The 14,643-nt window shown below is 47.3% G+C and overlaps 1 protein-coding gene and 1 pseudogene across 1 annotated transcript in view; one reads left to right on the forward strand and one right to left on the reverse strand.

Moving 5' to 3' along the window:
• Positions 1-14,643, reverse strand: part of SYNPO2 (synaptopodin 2) — a 579,691-nt gene that overhangs the window by 149,820 nt on the left and 415,228 nt on the right. The gene's annotated exons all lie outside the window — the stretch shown is intronic.
• LOC146866173 (5S ribosomal RNA) lies at positions 3,422-3,540 on the forward strand (annotated as a pseudogene).

Raw genomic sequence — 14,643 nt, forward strand, 5'->3', positions numbered from 1 at the left:
TTGCCAAGTTTGTGAGAGTATTTGGTTTGTGAAACTGTAAATAGGGTATTTTTTCCCTTTTGAGCTAAGGAGGGCAGACAACCTCGGCTCTTTGTCTCATTTTTCTTCAAACTAGAAATACCATCGCAAAGAAACCAGTAGACACAATAATGAGCTTAAAAAACATAAGCAATCTCCCTTTAAAAATAGACCAGTCCGTAAAATTGTTTCTTTGAAAACAGAACTTCTTTTTTAACATCACCAACTATGAAAACAGCAGCTGTCACGTTAGCCTCGCTCAGAAAATAAAGGGAATGTCATGCTAGACACTTTTAAACTTCTCTTGTAGTCACATAGACTACAGTTCAAAACAGCACACCCCAGTACATGTTTTTATATCTCTAAAACCAGTGCGTGAATTATGGTTACTTCATTAATTAATCAACTAAGTAATACCTAATAGGGCTGCATAAGGGGCAGGACTCGAGAATTTTCTTTGAGAGAGAAGCAGGACCCAGACACAGAGCGAGGAGAGAGCAATTGAGAAAGAGTGAGAAATACAGAAAAACGCAACTCAATTCCAAAATAAATTGCATCTGTTAATATGACCCTATCGTTAAAGAATGTCTGCCAAGAACAAGATGAATAAAAAAACAGAAAATTTTATTTTTATATCATTTGGTGTTTTTATTGAGCGCAAACCGAGTTTTGAGAAGCAACAGAGCTCTGTGCAGAGCAGTGGGGGGTTTATAATGAGGATAAAACTACATTTGTATAGTAAGATAATATACATTTTTTTGCAATAGTGGTCTTCAAACTTTTGTTTGCTGAGTGCTCCCTTAACTAATATAATTTAGTTTGGACGCATTCTCATGACATAACATTTAATATTTACTCACGATTGATATGTAAAATGTCAAATATTGCAAGTAAGGGAAAACATTATAATGAGGTTTAGCGTAATTTTCTTCAGGATTTTAAACAAAAGCGGATAGATGGTAGTGTGTTTCAAATATTCATAATAAGTACATGACATTTAAAATGTGGTGAGAGGCAAAAAAATCATGTGAGGCCTGAAAAAGATATCATAACAGTCAAAACATGATTTGTTTTTCACAATAAAGCCAATATGGACATTTGGAAAAGTTGGAAATGGGCAATCCAAAGTACATAAGATTCATTGTGAAAAGGGTGATATCCCTTAAAAATGCTGACGAAAATTTGATGTTCAATATTGCGTTTTATTTTCTCTCAAAATTACATCAAGTTGTCCCTTTCAAATCCTGTTTTTACTCAGTATGTAGGCAAAACTCTATTGATTTTTATAGACACATGTGAGGTGGCCGAAGCAACCTTAAGATTTCCTCCTTTAATAGTCTCATACATTTCTTTTCTCGGGATCGCTAAAGGTTGTGGGTGGAGCTTATCACAGTTTGAAGCCAATTGGTTTTAAGGAATAGTGGGTGGGGCGCGGTGAATGTGTGGAGTGCATTGATGCAGAGTTGTATGAGGCATTTACTCCTTTCCCTTAGGTGCCGATACACTTCCGTGCTCCCCTTGCGCATCCTGCCACAGCCCCACCCTCCCTCCTCCCACTTCTCTGCTAGGGATAGGAAGCCGGAGGACCCCTGACCGGGATTTCTTCCTCTCCCCTCAGAGGCCGCTGACAGGCCATGGGGAAGTTTTAACCCCGGGTCTCGGTGCTGACTCAGGAACGGCGGGTGCACACACAGTGTGGCTTCCCAGTGGCGCGCACAGACTGACTGGACGCATGTTTTCAATTTAGCAATGTTCCTGACAGCTTCCCCTCTAATGCACTGTTCACACCATCACACATATGTGATGCCAAAGGTGCCCTCCTTTCCCCTCCCTGAAGACATGAGTACAGCACCCTACGCCTGTTCCTCCATCCTTGGTGCGTGTCTGGTGGGTGCTTACGGTTCTTCCCGTGGGCACCCGGCGCACTATGGGCTTCTGGTGGCAGAGTGGGAGGGGGATGCATCGGACTTTGGAGCGCAGTTACTCATTTCCGGCTCACCCTACGAGATTGCGCCCCCTAATCAGGGCTAACTTGAGGTTGCTGTGCCCTTTTTCGTTAGTGTCTTGGCAGTTTTTCTTCTTTTTTTTATTCGGCTTGGCTATGGGCTACCCACTCTGACTCTCTTGGGGTTACTTATGATATGGCTGTGCAGCAGACGCAATTTTGCTCTACGTTTGTGCGTGTGTGTCAGGTCGAGGGATGTAGTACGTGCTCTCAATTATCATGTAGGTGGTTGCGGCTGTTTGCGGCTGTGGTTTTCTGCTTTTTGTTTTTCGCATGCCTTTTGATTCCTCACACACTCGCCAGCTAGATGCACTTTATGGTTGCTTTTGGGTGCCCGTCAAATATATCTTGCCCACCGTCCGGGTTACCTGAATTGTTTGTTATTCAGGACTGTAAAGCTGTCCGATTTTTGTATTTGCCCTTAACCTTTATATTCACCTGTGCATAACCGTGAGTGATATGTGTCAGTCAGCGTTATGGGTGGGCGAGTGCGTTCTTTCGCTATAAACCGAGCAGTGTCTCCTGCAGCCCATGGTATCCGAGCATATGCTTTTCTTGACGATGTTTGCCTCAGTGGCCTTGCGTATGGCTCTGGCCTCCTCATTCTGGGTTGTGGGTTCGTGTCTCCTCTGGGGTGCAGACTCATATCCTTTGTGTTTCTTTACCAGCAATCTGTTTGTATTTGTATTCTGGATGTGCCAGGTGCTCGGGTTCACAGGCAGACTGGGATGTTAACATCTTTACTCATCTGTTTCATTAGCATTTCTCGACTCAGGGGTGTGGCTATCAACAGCGCAACATGTTCATAGGCTCCTTGGCCTCGAGACATCCCAGATGGTGTTTCCGAATCACAGAATGGCCGGGTGTGTTTCTCTGCATTTTGTTGGTATTTCAAGGGTCTGGGTTAGGACACCTCCTGCATGCTGCCTGTGTGGCGCTGGGAGCACATTTTCCGCTGCTGTTTTTCTTGCCCCAGTCCTTCAGTGGTTGGGGATGCAGGGGTTGTAGTCTGTGACTTTCAGTGTGCTTTCCTAGGCTCGTCTTCGTCTTTGGCCTTTGGTGTGCCTTTTCTTGTCCTCGTGGGCTCCTGGTCCGTGGATTACGTTCTGCCGGTGGTGGTGTCTCTGCGATTCGGTCCGCTCCGGGTTGGTTGGTGGAGTCCAATCTCTCCATGGGTCTTCCCTTTCTGGTGTTCCCTTGCCGGGTGGTTTAATCAGTTGCCAGCCTTTGACGCTGGGGAGCAACATTGGATCCCTGATCTGTGCTGGGTCGGTGGTATCGCCTGCACGCGGGTTGCTGGTCCACTTTCTGTATAATGTAGGCCGTTCGTTTGGCTCGTCTGGGATTTCGACCCAGCTCTTCTGGGAAATCATGTTCTGGTCCGAGCGGACGTTCGGAGCCTACAGCCATACCACCCTAACAGCACCTGCTCTCATCTGATTTCAGAAGTTAAGCAGTGTCGGGCTTGGTTAGTACCTGGATTAGGGTCCGCCTGGGAATCAAAGTTGCTGTTGGCTTTTGGTGACGGGCTACCTCGTTTTCCAGGGGGGTTGCAGGATTCGCTCCCTTTCGCTCCTTGCACTGGTGATTCTGTCAGGGTCAGGGGTGACAGTGTTGTCGCTCAGGGCGGTTTATCTCCTGGAGTAGGAGAGCTGCGTGTCGGATTCCCAGTGCAGGGTTTTTCCTCCCATGGCTTATGTGTTGCTAACGGAGGCAGTGTTCCATCTGTTGCCGGACCGGTTTGGGTGCCCGACGGTGGTTCTGTTTGCAGACAATTCATTGCTTACCTGCCTCACTTCTGCACTCTCCTCCCATGCAGCGGGGGCATGCTGGCTGGGTGCACTGTCGTTCCGTTGGCCGGGCTCCCTGTTTACACCTTTTCTCTGATTCCTTTGTTTCCACTAGTTCTGCTGCACAATTCGCCAGGACAGGGTGTAGGTTCTGTTGGTGGTTCCCAAGCTGAGTGCGCTGCACTTGGTTTCCTCTGCTGAGGGAGGTGTTCGTCCAGGAGTGCTGGGTGTTTCTGGTTTTTCCTTACCCATTGCGGGGCCCTCCGCTTCCAGTGGGGGTTTTACGTTGTCTTGTATGGTTGGGCCTGCTGTCTCAGGGATACTCCCTGGAGGTGGTAGAGTTGCTTCATGGCTCCCGTTTCCCAACGGCTCTTCTGTCTTGTTTTCTCGCCTTTGGGGGTCTTTTTCTCATTGGTGTGTTTCTACAGGATTGGACTTTGTTTCTGTGTTTCCCTTTTGGGTGTTTGATTTCCTTTCTGATGGCTTTGCCTTCGGCCTGACTCCTTCTGCTCTTCACGCTCGGTGGGCGGCCTTGCGGGCGTACCACGGTCCTCTGGTAGTGGTTTGGGTCCTTTGGTGGCATGGTTGCTTCAAAGTTGTTTCCTGCCGCTTCCTAGGGCATTTGCCTTCCGCCTTCCTGGGATCTTCCGTTGATATTGTGAGCCCTTTGGGAGGGTCAGTGTGAGCATCTGGGGTCCATGGCCATCTTGTTCCTCGCCTTGCTGGTGGTGTTTTTGGTAGCCATCATCTCTGCTGGTCCGATTGGGGAGCTGGGATCCTTCTGTACTCTCCTCCATTCTTGCAGGTCCTGTTGATCTGTATTGTGGTGTGTTGGGGTCCTACATTTCTGCCCAGGGTCTCCTCGGTTGTCAACCGTTCCCGAGAGGTTATGTTACCTACTTTCCCTCCTATCATTGGGTCTGGGGTGGTTTCTGCTCTCGCTGTTGGATGTCCGAGGAGCGGTGTTGCTGTGTTTGGAGCGGACTGCGTCTTTTTGCTGCTGTGTCAATTTGTTTGTCACTTTTGGTCCTGTCCGTTCTGGTCATTTACCTTCTCTCTCCTCCCTGTGTTGGTGGGTTACACGGCCTCTCTTGCTGGCATATGTTGCACAGGGTTCTGTGGTGTCTGCCCAGGTGTGGGTCGGTCTACCGGGGTTCTGTCTGTCTCTTGAGCATATTTCGAGAGGGTCTCTACTGAAGGTGTCGGTAGGGCTGCTTCCTGGTCTTCCCGCACCTGTTCTTGGATCACTGCTGGGTAGTCCTTCTGCGGGAGGCTTTGCTGGGCGGTTCTCCGGGCTGGGTCTTCTGGCTCTTGTAGATCTTGCCTTCTGTGTCTCCTCTGGTTGTTGTCCATCTGTTTTGTTTTTGGATTGCGCCTACTTGTTTTGCATTGTCCCGTTGTCTGTGGTTTCTTGTGAGTTTCCATGAATCCGCTTGGCTTGGGTATGTGCTCACTATGTAACTCTGGTGGCGAGGAAGACTTATGAGGTGGTAATGCCCCGGTTACTTACCGGTAATCTTCATTACTCCGAGTATTGTCTTCCTCGCCACATGAGTTTCCATAACTCCCTCCCTGTTTGGCTATCAGCTTCATGTGGTTCTTGGGGCTTGGTAGTTCTACAGGAAATGGGATGGGTCGACCTTCCCCTTATACTGGGTCAAGGGTGACGGTGGTCGGCCATGTTGGGGAGGGATGTGAGGCATGGGATGCTAATTTGCTTTGGAGGGTTCTGGTGTGGAGCTAAAGCTCACTACATAACTCATGTGGCGAGGAAGACAATACTCGGAGTAATGAAGATTACAGGTAAGTAACTGGGGCATGAGCCATGCTTCTGGATACCAGTCTTTCAATACATAAAATTCTTGAAAATAGTCAAAAAATATCCGACCTATGCTTCCCCTGCTCGAATTCACTTCCTACTTAACCTGCCAGCCTTGTCCCCATATTCATACAGTTGCCCCTAAACACCCAGAGAATGGGTGTTAGTCACATTTTCTTAGATATCTATATTCTTCTTATTTCATGTCTAATTTTACTTACCCTTTTTTGATTCCTCTTGTCATCTCTTTTCTCAATGTGATTATTGCACTTTCCGTTTCCTGATTTCTTTTATTTCTTACCACCTGAGATTATCGAATTTGGCTGGCACCTTAATACTGTTTTATATGCTTCCTTAAGAACAGCTTTGAAACCTGCGAATCCCTTACTTTCTACAAAATAGTTATTAGTGACCTACCAGTCATTTCACGGTTGCCACGTTTTGTAGTTCTTGTATGTCCAGGTGCCAACCGTCTCTCAGTGTCTTCCTTCAGGTGCCCAATGTCATCATCAGAGGTGCATGATCGCATATATCTCTAGCAAGGAGAAAATGGTTTGTGACTGCCAGAATGTCACCCTTGAGATGTCTGCAGTTCCCACTGTATCGGCAAACTCTCTCAGCATGATTACCTTACCATTTCCCTTACATCCAGTGCCATTTGTCAGGCTGCACCGCCCCTGCGGTCCGACTGCTCTATTACAAGTTGGGTGGTCGGACTGCTATGGTTTTGCTGTGGTCTTGAGGCCACAATATGCTTGGCGGTGCCGCTGAGGCACTGCCAAGCATATTCTGAGTTTCCTCTCTGCCAACGCTTTCATGGCGGTGAGCCTGCCATGACAACTGTTGTGGAGCGGAAACAAATGGGGCCCTGTAGGCCCCCTGCTGCCTCAGGACAATAGGGTGCATGCAGGGGGCACCCCTGTCGTCATGTACCCCAGCATGGACTGGAGAGTCCATGCCGTGCAGGAACTGCCTTTGGCGCTCCAATTGCGGTGCCCATTTTCAAAGGCACTGCCTTGGGACCACCAAAGAAACGCCCGCCAGACATGAGAAAACTCATAATATGGCCTGCAGTGCTCACACGGCTTTGGCAGTGTGGGAACTGGGCAGCGGCATGGCAGCCCCACTCCCACACGACCAAAGTCGTAATCGGGCCCGAGTTCAAATCACCCAAAAGAATGATTAAGTCTCATTTGCCTTCATCATTATCTTTCCCATTTTGTCTAACACCTTCTGTTGGGGTCCATGTGGTACATACATACAGATGCACAAATGTTTCTTTCCACATTTCCTGGCTACTGCCGAGTACTATCCATTGCCATCCACCAGGGTTTTGCCCATTTCTGGCGGCCCAGTTCTTTCAACCAGAATTGCCATGTCTGTAGCACCGGTCTCGAACCAGGCATGTGCTAGCACTTTGTACTTCCTCTGCCATTTCATTTGCAGTTAAAATTTCCCATCTTTTTTGTAGGATTACTGTGCCTGATTTAGCCTTAATAACATTTAACCACTAGTCTTCGTTTTTTTTGTTGCCTAACCCATAGACATTCCACTTCAATACTTAACTTGATTGTCCTGTGGGTTACTGTTTTTTCAACTAGACCATTACCAGTCTATGATGGCGAATGCCTTTTCTTCTGTTGTGTGGCTGCTGTGTTCAAAAGGCACCGTTTCTTTCTCCCCGAGCCATTCACCAGTTGTTTGACAGAATACTCCTTTTATAGCGCCCCCCCCCTTTCCTGGGCGAGGCACATTCTTTCATTACTTTCATTCACTGCCTTGGAATTATTTCTTAAGACACCTACCTCAACATTAATTGTAAAATATATCGGTCTTGTTTTCAAGCACAGTTCTTGTTATTGTAACTGACTCAAAAACATCTTGCAGGGAAGTCTGGCTTTTTATTGCCTAGAATTTGGACACCTTGCCTTCTAGTGAACATTTTTTGGACATTTTTTCTGTTTTACCCTAAAAGGTATGTTTTTTCCTATTCACCAGCAGGCAGGCCCCTGCTGTTTCGCCTAATGATCTTTTTCCCATTTCGCATTGGGAGTCCCATCTGCTCTTGATCTCACCGTGTTCAGACAGTCGCTCTTCAGTGCCTCCTTTCTCTTGCCAGCACTCCAGTCACTCATAAATTAGAACCAGAGTCAGCTTATTTTGGCACTTGAAACGCGTCCAGGGAGATCAGTAATTGCCTTTCCATCGTTTACATCGTTTGACATTTTTTCATCCAATTTTTTATTTTTATTGTTGCCCGAGTCATTATCTGGCTTTTATTTTATTGCTGTTCGTTGTCGTTTGTTATATTGTCCCTCCACCCCACATCTGATATCCGTATGAGTGCAGTCTGGCCCGTCATCCTGTGCCTCAGATTTTATTGTGCTGCTGTGTTGGCGCATGTGCCTCTACGCCTTACCTTGCAAGAGGCTTGGGTCTCTTCAGAGCTGTGTTCTATCGCTGCCTCTTGCTTTGCGCCATTCTTCCGCGCGTCACTCATTGCCCATTGCCTGCTGTATCCCCTCCTCTTTGCCTCCCTGAATACCTCTAATATTAGTGGGCTGCACACTTCGTATGATGAGGCACCTTCATGATCCTTAGTTATATTGAAAACCTTCTTAGTGTGGACCTCCAGGGCTGCCAGCAAGGGCCCATGTTATAAGGGTTGCTGGGTCCTGTAGTGAACTTGCTGTTTTTAGAAGCCTTGGCATAAGAGATCACACCACATCCAGTCACTTAGAACCAGCTACCAGGAACATGATCTGTGTTGGAAGCCGGAGTCCCAGTCCCGCACCTCTGTCACCAAATGCGAGACCCAGGACTACCCACTCAACGTTAGGCCAAGTAATGACACCGTTTGAGATAGCCCTGTTCACCCCCTTAGTAGCTTGGCACGAGCAGCCAGGCCTAGCTCCAAGGCACGAGTGTACAGTATGTGCAACCACACCCGCAGAAACCCATTGGTGACACCACAAATGGACTCCACACGAGTTTGATAAAACGAGTATAAACTTTATATAAAAAGATATACGATCAGACCACACGATACAAGAGCCAACATATAATAAAGGGTAATATTCGTTCAGGCTGATTGGTAGGTTCAAATCCCAGCCACCGCTTTCAATATGCTATGCTGGTCGTAATGCTAGAATCACACACGTTGCAATGGACAAACAATAATGCACTGCGTAACGATACAATCCTGTGCTGGGCAAAGGAGAAATAATACAATGCGTAACAATACACCCCGGTACCTGGCAATGGGAGAAATAATGCAATGCAATCCACTACAAACATGTACTGTGCAATGAAGAACTAATGCAATGTGTCACACCCCAACAACGTACTTTGCAATGAAGCAATAATGCAATGTGCGCCGCTACAATCATGTACTTTGCAATTAAGGCATTATGCAATGCATAGCTACAATCATGTACTTTGCAATGAAGAAATAATGCAATGCGGGCCGCTGCACTCCTGTACTTTGCAATGGAGAATTAAGGCAATTCGTAGCGCTACAATCGTGTACTTCGTTATGCAGAATTAATGTCAGGCGTCATAAGACAGTCCGGCAGTTCGTTAGCAGCAATATTGGCAATGTGTATTGCGACAATCAGCCTCTTCGATAACAGTTGCCCCCACACGTATCAACGATGACATAAAGTACGGCTTCTCACTCGGGCCCCAGTACTGCCACTCCGTTGGTCAGTACGGGCCCTAATCTGAGCCGAAGCAAAGGCTCACGTCACCAGAAGGACTGAGAGGCCGAGAGAGTGTCCATCCGAGCCCACAACCCGCCCAAGTAGTGATCCACATTACCTGGGGGCGCGACCCCACTCTCCTCTCCTCCTTCAGCGAGCTGGGCCTTCCGTGTAGAACTTTCTCAATGGGCCTCAGCAGCACAGCCTGGCAGCTGTTAGGAGGGTCTCAGGCGGCCGCAGGGCATACGTACCCTACGCCTCTGAGACTGCGTTACTCCGGGTGCCCATTCACCACGGCACCATCCGGGTCTTCTCTGGCACGAAGACACACACACAGCCCTGATGGGACTTCACGTCAACTCCGAGTGCACGTTCACTAGGCACTCCTTCCTGTGGTCTCAGTTGGCACCAAGACGCGCACACCGTGCTGCAGAGACTCACTTTCTTCTGGTGCACACAATGATCAGCCGATCACCTCCACAGTCCCAGGTTGCACCAAAGCCCGCACACTGCTTTACTGAGACTTACTCCACTCCGGTGCCCCGATGTCCAGGCACTCTTCACCAACGCCTTCGGCTACGCCATGACACGCTCACCGTGTCCGAGCCTCCTTCTCCTCGGGTGCACTCGACGACCAGGCGCCCTTCACCAGCGCCTCCGGTGCACCCCAACACACACCCTGTGCATCCAAGACTCACTCCACTTCCGATGCACACGTTGACTAGACGTTCCTCACCAACGCCTCCAGTGCACCACGACACGCACCTTGCGCGTCCGAGACTCCCTTCACCTCAGATGCACACGCCGACCAGGAGCTCTTCACCAATGCCTGCGGTGCACCACGACACGCTACCAGCGCGTCCAAGACTCGCTTCACCGTCGATGCACACGTTGACCAGGCGCTCTTCACCAACGCCTACTGTGCACCACGACACGCTCCTAACGCGTCCGAGTCTCACTTTTCCTCCGTGTGTCCAAGATCACAGGGCACACCTTTCGAGGGTCTCAAGCTGCCACAACACGCGCCCATCACGTCCCTCGCAAGTTCTCCGGAAACCTTTATGTTTCTGTGTTTCCAAACAGGGAGCCAGCTCACCTCGAGCCCTTGGGGTTACAAGGCACAGCACAAAGCACGGTCTTCTTCAAGTAGGGGGACCCAGCGCACACAGCACAGTCCCAATAGCCTCTTCCTTGGTTAAAACAGAAAACTGCAGACCAGCCCCAGATCACGAAGCAAGTGTTGGTCCTTCCCAGTAGTTTCTTCAGTTGTTCCTTTCTTAGCAGAGGTTCCTCTTGACCACAAAATGGGTGTAAGCCTTTTCAGTCTCAATCCATTTCTATTCCAACGTTCAGGGGCCTCAGCTCTCATAGTTATACGACTAAATGTCTTTGAAGTTCGTTGTGCTCAGGGGTCCCTGACTCCTGCCTAAATCAGTTCTGGGTGTCTCCCTCCCAGTGTCACCTTTCTTCATTTGATACTGGGGGTCTGGATCGTTAATCACTCAGCAGGAGATGGGTAAATTGGTTTATAGCAGCAGCCCAGGCCTTTTCACTTCCCAGGCTTCTCCTCCCCCTCCTCTCCAGATGCAGGGCAGCCTGGTGCCATCTCAAGCCCCCCTGAGTCAAGACCTCTCCCTGCTCCTCTCACCTCTCAGATCCAGACAGTCAATCCAGTCAGCAGAGACAAACATAAATGCTTAAATCACAAAACTCAGCCACTTTCTAAAAGAGTGGTTTCTGAACAAACAGTGACAAAATCACCTTCATAGAACGATGTGTTATGACACTGTGAGTTCATACATACTAAACTTCACCTCTCCATTTTAAACTTATAGGAAACTAGGCTAACAAATACAACACCCAGCCTCCCCCATTCTGTCCTATGGTCAGGATTGCATTTCACCAGTGAAAAGCGAAATGGAGTGTTTTTCACTGTCAGGACATAGCACACACCTCAGTATATGTCCTGCCTTTTACTTACACTGCACCCTGCCCCGGGGTTACCCGGGAACTACTACAGGGGTGCCCCCTGTGTACGCAAAAGGGAAAGTAAGGCCTGACAAGTGGTTGCACTTGTCAGGACAACATACTAACTTAGCAAATTGCGCGCAGGCCCTACACTGCAGGCCTGAGTTCCCTTCTCTGCTCGCCTTTGCATTACTAGGCCTGGCACACACAGTGCACATCACTAAGGACTTTACTAGTAAGGCAAACATACTAATCATGGCCAACCAATTACCATTACACTTTACACAGGGAACACTTGTACTTTGACACGGATCAGCAGTGGCAAAGTACCCAAAGTATCTAAATTGGCAACTCTATGTCAAGAAAACGGTCTAGGGGAAAACAAAAAGTTTAGGGAACTTAAGCCAAAAAGGCCAAGTCCTACAATCAGTCTAATTGCATATTGGTATGTCTACCTCTTGATGCCTTGGGCAGATCTGCCATGCAACCTGTCAGAGTGAAAAGTGTCCCTCACACTCTCCTTGCTTCTTCATGACAAGTAATTTAAGTCAGAATCTAAAGAACATATTATTTGTGTTTGACCTGGCATCCTTGGCGTGGTTTCCCCTAACTCTTTTTCTTCAGACCTATTTTGCTTAATTAATTTTTACTGATCTTGAGACTCTGCACTTTACCACTACTAAAAGTGCTTGTATTGTCTCCTTAAAACATGGTAAGATTGGCTGATATCCAATTGGCATATTTAATTTACTTTTCAGTCCCTAGTAAAGTGGCACTACCTGTGCAGAGGGCCTGTACATTAAATGCTGCTAGTGGGCCTTCAGCACTGATTGTGCCACCCACTTAAGTAGCACTTTAAACATGCCCCAGGCCTGTCATTGCAGCTTGGTTGTGTGCAGGTTAAAACTACCAGTTTGAACTGCCTAAATAATCTTTTGCCAGGCCCAAACCTTTTTTTTTATTACATATAAGTCATCCCTAGGGTAGGCCCTGGACAGCCCAGAGGGTAAGGTGCAATGAATTTAAAAAGTAGAGCATGTACTTTTAGGTTTTACATGTCCTAATAGTGGAAAACTCTTAAACTCATTTTTCAGTACTGCAAGGCCTACATTTCCTAATAGGCTAACATCACAATTACCTTAGTATGCTGTAATTTTCAAATGTAGGCAGGTGACCAGATAATGTTTGGTGTCTTTGTAATTGTAATGAAAAATTCTAATTTATGGTGAAGTCAGATTTTAAATTAAAATTTTGAAAATGCCACTTTTGGAAAGTTTATATTTTCCTGACTTAGCCATTCGGTGCCTGCAGCCTGTCTCTGGGTCACATGACGGGATGAAGTTGACAGTTGGGCTTTGTGTGTCCCTCCTAGACAGCCACACACAATAGGGAGCTTAGTTAGGTGTGCCTGGATGGGCCATCACAGGCAGGATGGGATGGAGGAGCTGAGCACAGCCCCACTAACACCTGAATAGGCCTTCACACAAGGGCTACATACTCCCTGTAGTTAGTCTGGTGCCAGGGCAAGGAAGGCAGGGCACCTGTGCCCTTCAACTTAATTCCTCTAGAAGGTTCCCACCACTTCAGAGGCACAACTTGGTATAAATACTGAACCTCCGACACAAACTCTTCAGTACACTTCTGGACCTGTGGATACTCTACCAGGAAGAAGGACTGCTGTGCTGCTGAAAGTACTGCCACTCTGCTGGACTGCTGCTCTGAAGGACTGCTGCCCTGCTGTGATGACCTACTGCTTGCTGCCCTCTTGTCTGGGTGAGAAGTGTTGGGCCTGCATCTCTTGAAACCAGAACCCCAGAGTGACTCAAAGTGCTAGTTTACTGGTCTGAAGCCTCAGGGACAGAACAGACTTTTAACAGCCTGCACCTGCACTTGGACATTGCCACCTGTGTGTCTACTCTGCCGAGTGGACCTACCAAATCCTGGACCCTTGGAAATGGACTTAAGGTGCTCTGCCTGCCTCTGTGGATCCATCATAACCAATACATCTCCTCTGCTGTGCAGTGCAATCCCAAGCAGAACTGACTCATGGCTGATGTTTTGTCGATTAGACTTGTCACACCGACCAACATTGGTGCCGCAGCCCGCAACCTCTTCGGAACCGTCACTGCCTGATTCACCCTCGGCGTAGGCCCTCACATCTCTTGGCGACAGCAGCCTCGACGACAATGCAGAACTCCGAATTGCAGTTCCTCTGAACCGATGCATCGCTCTGACTGAGTAAAGCATTATCAAAGCCGGACCACGCATCGCAAGCTCTCGTGGATGAGACCCTCAACATCAATGCAGGACCTTGCATCGCAGCCTCACTGCATCTTGGAACTGAGACATCGCTTCGGGTGCACGACGCACCTTCAACATGGATCCTCACAACGCTCCGCGAACCAGAGTTTAAGGTATTCTGTTCAGCGAGCCTAATTGTGACTTACGCCTAGTCCCACGTGACCAAGATATCCACTTTGTGCTTTTTGGGGCTATCTTCAATAAAATCTTTAACATTTTATATCTTCGGTTCTACTGATTGAATATTTGACATTTTAGACTTGTTTTATTTATTAAGAATTGCTCTATTTTTCTAACTTGATGGGGGATCCTTTTTGTGTGGTGTTTTCACTCTATTACTGTTTTAAGTGTTGCACAAATACTTTACACATTGCCTCTAAATTAAGCCTGACTGCTCTGTGACAAGCTACCAAAGGGTTGATCACAGGTTAATTTAGGGCATTCTCCATGTGCCAACCATAAAGTGATATAGTTTTAAACCATTTATATAGATAGGCTTATTGTGTTGATCAACATTGCTTCTAAAAATCCTTCTGTGTGCCCTATTATGTGCATTTAGAAAAATGTGCTAATGTGTATGCGACCCACTGGAAATGTGATTTTGTGACTTTTGACCCTTGCAGGCCTCATTGCCATTCTGTTATCCTCTTAAGTAGTAATGCCTTGGTTAGTTAGGCATTTAAACTTACTGTCATGTTTTTATGTAAGTAGAAATAGCTGTAGAAGGTCACATTTACCTGCGATTAGAGAAACACAATGATCTGTGAAACCTAAGAACACTAGAAACTTCAAACCTTTAGAATTTAGACAGGTACCAAACTCACTGAAAACAGATATGATTATTATATCTAAGATCACTTCCGAGCCGCACTAGTCTTTCTGTTTTCATTTTTGTCTGCATTACTTTCTATTTATTTCTGATCAATTAATTGGGATTTGTGGCACTTGTTAATGTGTGCAATCTAAATAATCGCCCTTATGATAATAATATTAGTTTTATTTTGGACAATTGAATCCTGTCATTGAGTTTAATACCTCATA

The sequence above is a fragment of the Triturus cristatus genome, chromosome 2_1 (assembly GCF_964204655.1).
Source record: "Triturus cristatus chromosome 2_1, aTriCri1.1, whole genome shotgun sequence".
Taxonomy (NCBI): Eukaryota; Metazoa; Chordata; class Amphibia; order Caudata; family Salamandridae; genus Triturus; species Triturus cristatus.